Consider the following 8,314-nt stretch of genomic DNA (forward strand, 5'->3'; position numbering starts at 1 on the left):
GGAAGAAGAGGGACCTTTTATTTATTAGCATCGATCAGTGACTCCTCCCCTCTCCCACCCCCAGGATACCATCAGAACCACCTTCTGCCCACAGCCAGCAAGCCAGCAACATCAAAGAACTGAGCCAAAAGGGAGAGAGACAGAGCACACACCAGGGACTAGTGGGGACACAGCCACATCCAGGTTGCCTTTCTGTGCCTGGGTGCAGTGACTGGACAGAAATATGAGAACAAGCTCCAGTCTCCCTCTTTGTTGCAAGACCCCCCCTCTTTCACCCCCTCCTTTTCTGGCTGGGCTCTATCTCAAGCTACACTGCTAGCCAGGGCACTTGTTCTTCCTCAGGGAACAGGACCCTTCTCCCATCTCATTTCATGCTGCTTTTACAACTGATCCCTCCTCTTAATGGCAGGCTAATATCAGACAGAAAACTCACACAACAAAGGTGTCAGCTCCAAAACCCCCAAAAGTCACATACCCTATGAGGCAAAGAGTTGGCTTACACAAACCCAAATCCCTGAGGTGCACCCTCTGTTCACACCAGACCCACAGCAGTGCTGGGCAGCCCAGGACACATGCTTGCTGAACTGTGCTTTGGGCTTCTGGCCCAAAATGATAGCAGATCCATGGAGATGAAGAAACACCACTGTTCAGACAGGGAACAGTGAGCACCTCCTGTCCAAGGGTTTTATCTTTAGCTCCTACAGTGCTCTTTGAGTTTGGGGAAAGTTCAGACTTATCTGTGGCAGTGAGGTAGTGTGTTACTTGTGTCCTCGTACAAGCAGCTGTTGGTCCTTGGAGCCTGAGAACAGCAATCTTGAGCTGTCCTCAAGGCATAGGGCCTGTGCCTCAAGGCATCAGGAACCACCTCTGAAAAGCAGTGCAAACAGGAGGTCATTTCTTGCCCTTGTCTGCCACCCTTCAGGGTCATCTAAGTTTGCAGCCCTATGACATGCTGAACACTGAAAGAAATCAGGGCTCTGATGACCTGGTCACCGTCGTCTGCCTAGATACTGAAAAATCATTGGCCTCAGTACCATCTGGCAAACTCTTAGTTAAGTAGGAGAAAATGGGTATTAAAACCAAAACAGCAAAGATGGTAGGGAAACAGACAAATGGGGCAAAAACTTAAGCAGTGGAAAGGAGAAATGATGAGAGATTGCCAATTGACTTTCTCTTGCAACAAGTTTTACTTTACTTCTGTTAATAACTGGCTCTAAAAAGGAATACTTGTTGAGGAATTTTGTCAATAACACAAAGCAAGAAAACAACAGCAGTGAAAAGGAGATCTGAGAGCCCATACAGGAGGAAAAGGATGACCTTTAAAGCTTTATTAACAGAAACAGGATAATATGCAATAGGGCAAATGCAAGGTCTGCCATCAGGATCAGCAGTAAGAATCCTGCTGTAAATTAAAAGCTCATAAGCTAAAAGTAAATGGGGAACAAAAAGAAGAACTATGAGCCAACAGTCATAAAGATGATGATTCTAAGATGTCTACTGAGAATGTGCCAGCAGAGATGGGCACCTGTCAGTGCCACTGGGTAAGTTACCAGGGAGACCTCAGCAGGATTCCTCTGTGTGGCCCAGGTTGCTCATGTTCATGGAATAATAATTCTGGCAGGAAGTGCTATAGATGAGGACTAAAAAGACAATGTGATTTGCACTCACACCCAAAAGGACAGACCTTTTCACCATAGCTTGTGGGAATGTTGCATTCTGCAACATTCTGCATAGTTGCAGAGCCCCTCCATCCCTGCACTGAATTCAAGGCTTTTCCAGCAGGACAATGGACTAGCAGTTAGGTTTTGCTTCCAGTACCCGCCAGGGGCTGTTTCAGAGTCCACATCTCTCATGATTAGGAGAAGTCCCATTTCCAGCCTCTGTGTCTTTAAAGCCATGATCCACAGTTATGTCTCCCTCACTGAGTGCCCAGCTCATTCTAGAAAGGCTTCAGCAGAGTAGCTGAGCACTCCAGTAGGGGAATAAACTCTATCAGCACTGCAACAGAGCAGGGTTTCCAAACCCAGGTTTCCCAGAGTAACTGGACTCACCAATCGGGACAGTCCTTTTCAAGCTTGCTCCTGTGTTTCAGGATGTAAGTTAGTCAACCACCACATGGTCCATGGCTTACGAAGAGATTTCTCAACATGATAAACAAGTGCTTTTTAGAACAACTAGTTCTACAGCACATGAGAAAACAAGACTTTATTTTTACTTTTCCATTTCGTCCTAAGTAATACCTAGGAACTGATCCAAGAAGCAAGAATAATTGAGCTACTAAGTAAGAGTGTTTGAGTGTCCACAATATAATTAAAGTCAACAACCTCATGGAATAAATCGTGCTGAAAACTAGCATGCTGACACTAAGCTTTAGAAAGGGAGATGTTTTTTAAACACAGAAGCCAGTCAAAAGACTATGAAATAAAAATAAACAGAACACATTTCAGACATTTAAAGAACTTGATATACATATCTCAACGTGTGTTAGCTCTGGCAGCAAACTCACTCAGCTACACAAAATTAAAACTAAAACTAGTTCAACTTCTAGTTCAACCTGGGAAAAAAAACCATTTCAAAACTAGATTTAAAAATTTCCAAAGATTGAAAGAGAAGGGGAGCACATAAACAGGAAAATCTAGTTTCAAATCCATCAAACAATTTTTTTCAAAATAACTGAAATGACTAATATCCATTTCCATGATGGAATGGGGGAAAAAGAGTAATTTCATAACAAATAAGTGGGTTTTTTTTCCTCAAAAGTATTTAAACACATCTTTGAAATCTGTCTTGACCTTTCCCCTGAGAAAAATTTTGCCCCCAGCATTACAACTTCCTGCAAAAATAAAAGTTTTTAGTGTGAAAGTACATATTGGTTCTAACAATGTGCATCCATGTGTAGTCCTAGGACTGTTGTAAAAACCACCATCTGAAGCTCACAGACAATGTCAATTTTCTGTGGGTGGGGAAGGCTCCCACACCATCTCACAGCTATTTTCTTTCATGCTTCCTCCAACATTTTGGGCACTTTAGAAGCTTCCTTTTCCATCTTACGTAATAAATTTCAGCAACTTTCTCCTGCCCATGGATGTGGAGTACACCTGCATGTCTAACCTGAAGGATGTCTCTCTGGATTCTTGGACAAATGGTTGCTCAGTATCCCAAGGCTAAGGAGCAGGACTGAAAATAAACATCATAAAAAGGCCCAGATCCTTCCTACTTGAACAAATTCAGAGGGCGAGAGGATAATTCTTCTTCCACTTGCAGCGACTTACAGAATTTGGGCCTGTCTGCACATTAATCACGACCATAAAGAGAAGTTTACAGTTGGTGAGCTCTGGGGGTTGGTTGGCCGGTTGGTTGGTTGGTTGGTAAACTGGGGAATTTTTAGCCACTGTATTATGTTGGTGGTGGCAAATGTTTAATCTACTGAAATTCAGAGATTAGTGTCCAGACACAATCTCTGTGCAGCTGTGATACTCGAAGTTACTACTTGTAATCCATCAAACTTCAAAACAAAGCCTAGTGTCCTAGAAAAACCGCAGTCTGGCTATGAATACAGGAGCATTTGGAGCCAGCAGCACAGCCTAATGGGAGCCCACTCCTCTCCAGTTCTGCTTGTTGGAAAAAAGTGAGCCTGGCTCAAGCCTTCAATTCCAATACTCAGCACACTCCATGGGATATCACTGAGTTACCTCAAAGACTAACTATCTCTGTTTGGTCAGGACTTCCCAGAACAGCTGTGTTCGGCTGGTAATAGGAGGTTCATGAGCCGAGAAGACTAAAATTTCACAGAAGTCAGACCAAGGTTATTCAGTTCACTGAATAAAGCAATGAAAACATTTCAGGGCTAAGAGCTAACTCTGTTGCTTCCTTTGGCTTCACCCCCACCCACACATGTCCACATATACTGATCAGCATATTTCTCTTTCAGTCTGGGAAGGAAGGAAGAGACAGGATAATATTAATATTATTTGGATGTTGAAAAAATTGGCAGAGGCTCTTGTGTAGAGAATAAATAATGCATATAAGAAACTTGCATTGCTTGTACTTCAAGAATCCTATGAAAAACTGAGCAAGAAAATGTTCAAATTTTGTCTATATAAAGAGAGCATGCTTCTGGGTTGCACTCTCATGGGAGAAGGGAACAGAAATCTCTCTTCTTTTCCACATCCATCCCCCTTGCTTCACCACATGAACACAAAAATGTCCTGACCTGATTCATTCTTTGGGATCAGATGAGATTTACCCGCCTTATTTCCTGTACAGACCTGGAAGGAGATAAGAAAGCAGCTGTGGTTTCACTCTTCTCATCCATCTGGTAAATAAAAAAATAACAATAATGCTTCTTTTTTCTTTAACAACACACTTAGATAGCATCTTAGATCCCAAATCTGCCAGCCCTTGTGAAGCCAAGGTTGGACTGAAACATTTATGTTCTGTCTGTCTTGAGTGCAGGAGGCCACTGAAGTACCTACAAGCATCCCTGTAGTATTATACATGTTTCTTTGTTCTATCTCAGTTCAGTATCTAAAGGATCATAAATGTTGTCTTTAGTAAATAAATAACTTTTTCTGTGGCACATCAAGCCCCTGGTCTTGGCCTCTCTTGTTAATATCAGATAGAGTACAAAGGAATGCTAGGGAGTGGAGGGAAATACACAATAGCCAGCTAATTGTGAAATGCTGTCTGTGGCAAGAACAAAGACATCCTTATTTATTGAGTTATGAAATCTGATTACTCTTATCTTCTTGTGCATAACTACAAATTATATTAATGTTCCTAACATCACATGCTAGTCAAATCATTTGACTTGATGACCTTTCTTGGTAACTAATTTCACACTGCTTATATGCTCTTTGGATACATATTTATTGTTTATTTGTATTAAACTTGACAACCGATTATTTTTATCAAGAAATTTTGTGTTCTCATAAAGCAGGAAAGAATTTTAAAAGGAGAAGGAAAGATAAAAGGAATTCAAGAAGTGTTTAGACAATGTTCTCAGGCTTATGGTGTGATGCCTAGGGTTTTCTGCTCAGGGCCATGAGTTGGACTCGATGATCCTGATAGGTTCCCTCTGACTCAGTATATTCTATGTTTCTGTGATAAATCAGATCTTTTAGATCAGTTTTTCCTTCTTCGTAAAATGTCACTGCACTCCAAAAGCCACCACTCTGCCAGACGTGTCTTTGTCATTAATGGTCCCAATTTTCTTTAAATTATAAAAGAAACAATAAAATAACATAAATTGAGAACAAAGAAGAGGTCTGTGTGTGGAAGCACTGGGAAGAAAGGCATAAGAACGGCTACAAGAACAGCATATACTGATGGCAGCTGGATTAGCAGATCATTAAGATCCCAGCATGTTGACACAGATCCTCTGGATATCCAGACTGGGGGAAAAAAATAAATCACAGTTTAAAACCAGGCAACTCCTAAAACAAGGGACAGAGTACACCTAAGACTTAATGAAAGAAAAAAAAATAAGATCTCTGGAGATGATGGTGCTAAGATAAAGAACAAGATTGAGCTCTGAGATACTTATATGAGGAGACAAAGGCAGATGAGTTCTAATGACACTCAGAGGTGGGAAAAGGTGGAGGCACAAAAGACAACAGTTACTGCCAATTTCTGCAGGATGCAAAAGGTGCATCTAAAATGAGCATATGGTGGCCAAACTAAGAGAAACACAGGAGACATAATGAGAGCTCCAGAGCCCATGAATTGAATCTTCTACATGGTTGCAAGAAAACTGAATAGTATGAACAAATGCCTACTGGTGCCTATGAATATGTGGTTATGAGAGTGTTAGTCTGAGTGAGTGAAATCAGTGTGGTTTGAAATAAAATAACCTTTCCTTTCTCTAGTGTCTCACATTGCCCTCTGTTACTTCAATATTGCAAAAATAATCACTGAAAAATGAAGTATCAGAAGGCAGTATAAAGACTTCTTATGATGTCCTCAGTATGGAAAACTCTTTATTCAAACCCATCTGAAGTTGTTCTGCATCTTGGGCAGTTGTCTGCTTGGTAATATGTTTCTTTCAGAGCTCTTTGTCTCATTTTGTCTCATGAACCTTTTTAGCCAGTGCTGCAGGCATGAGTTGACAGTTTTGGATTCATCATTCCCTCTCATTTGCTCAGACAAAGCTGGTTGGGGTCTTCTCAGCTGAAGTTATCTGCCCTTTTTTGTCTACCTACATGGTAAAGGATGTCATTTTAAGACTCGCTACAAGTGTCAAAAATCCCATAAGAAGACACGTATGACTTATAACATGTATCAGTCATAGAAGTTACATTTTACTGTTTTTCACAGTAGAATCTTTCTTTAAAGACTTTTGCCAACAAAGACACTTTCATCCTTCCTGTGCTTTAACCAATGTTTTTTTCCACTCTGTTCCAGTACTAGGATCTGCTTACAGTACTTCCTGGCACCAGCTGGATTGTATTATTTGGGATTTCTTTTCACTTCTTTTCCCACCTACAGCCATGGCTTCACTGGAAAATGTTACTGTACATTTATCAAGAAAATACACTGCATGAGTCACATATTGGGTACACAAGTAGTTACAACCTTGCTGGTTGGCTAAGCCTAACATTAGTGACAATGTTGTTTAATACCATACATTTTCATACAGCAGACACTGAATGCGAATCTCTGCTGTGCAAATACTATATACCAAACATCTGTACACATCTGTAGAACACAGCTTCCCCTGTGTTACTTGGCCAAGCATCTGTCTGTCACTTCTTCTTCGAGGTAGGTGCCTGTCTTTCTTGATGACTATTTCACTAGTAAACTGGAGGAGGAACCAGTGAACCTGCTGGAGGATCCAGTAAATAGAATAGCAATACTACACAATAAGTGAGATATACTCACTAGCTCCTAAAAAGACCCTTGTCTATTTTGAGACCTGAGTGCATACCTGAAATGAACAGTAAGGACTGCAGTCAGACGGTCATTTCATTAAAATCTCCCAGGGACCTCATTAGGATTAAGATCCTGTTTGTGCTAAGTGCTGTACAAGCCCCAGAAGGGAGAGATGTGTGGTTATGTGCCTGTCCTCACCCCTCCATAGGAGAAGAGGCCTGCCTGGCAGGAGCACCTCCCTCAGCCAAGGGCCCTGTTATCACTGCCTGGCCTTCCCAAGCCCGGGGCTTGGTGATGACAGATGATATGCAGGTGTCCCAAGTTCACTCTTTTTCAGCCCCTGGAGCTCTTCTGCATTATCTGATCTCTCTGGGCTCTCTGTGCTATCACTCTAACAATGATCTGTTGCTGACCCCTATCCACTATTGCAGGCACTGGATTGCTGAACAGAAATCTCTGTCATTACCTTATCTGGGGAGATCTTGAGTAAGTAAGAACAGAAGAAAATAATTTATCACACTGGGTTTGCACTTCGAGAAAGGGACATCATCAGTAAAACAGCAGCAGGAGTGCTCTGAGGAGCTCTGTACTGCCACTGAAGAGAGATCTGCAAGGATGGCATGGCAGCTGAGAGCTTGGCTACAGCTCCTTCTCTCCTGCCTGACAGCAAGCACCTGAAATCTCAGATCAGGTTTCTGCCTTCTCCATGTAACACTTTGCACCGAGGCACAAAGATTACCTTAAGCTGCTCCTGAGAAAAAGGTTCCTGATGTCTTGCTGCTGAAGCTGCTTCCTGCCTATCCCTGCCTGCCTGGTGGCTGTCCTTCATTCTGCTGAATTGTGCGAGCTCCCTGAAAAGTTACTGGGCCCCAAGAAGTATTTCTTCTGCACTTCTGCAACTATTCCTGTGGTAATGTGAAATGCCCCCCCCACCCAAGCTGATGTCCAACAGTTGCAGTGGAGAAAATTGTCTCAGGAGATGAGGGAAAAGTGCACAGGGACTTTCTTGACAGCCATCATGTTGGTATGACTGCCATAAGCTAACTCATACATATGTGATCAAACTGCCCTGGATTTCAGCAGGCTGTGATTTTCTTAGGAAATTACGTTGCTAAACAGGAATCAAGTAACGACGTATACTTGTGGGCCTGAACAGGTAGCAGAAGACATGGATTCCAGTTAAATAGCTGAATTCCAGCTACGTCTGAATCAATGTATCAAGGTCTCCCAGATATGGGAGGGAAAGAAGATGTAAGCAAGACACTGAGGGCTGCAAGCAGCAACAGGACTGCTCCTCAGGCTAGGGCAAACTGCATTCCCAGGGTGGAAGGAAGATCAGCCCCAGCAGTGCCTTGTGTTTACAGCAAATACAAAACTAGGTGAACATCCAGATCAGTAGTTCTGAGCATGGCAGGGATGCTAATTCCAGCCCCGCGGCGCACCT

Source organism: Corvus brachyrhynchos, unplaced genomic scaffold (genome assembly GCF_000691975.1).
Source record: "Corvus brachyrhynchos isolate BGI_N302 unplaced genomic scaffold, ASM69197v1 scaffold56, whole genome shotgun sequence".
Lineage (NCBI taxonomy): Eukaryota > Metazoa > Chordata > Aves > Passeriformes > Corvidae > Corvus > Corvus brachyrhynchos.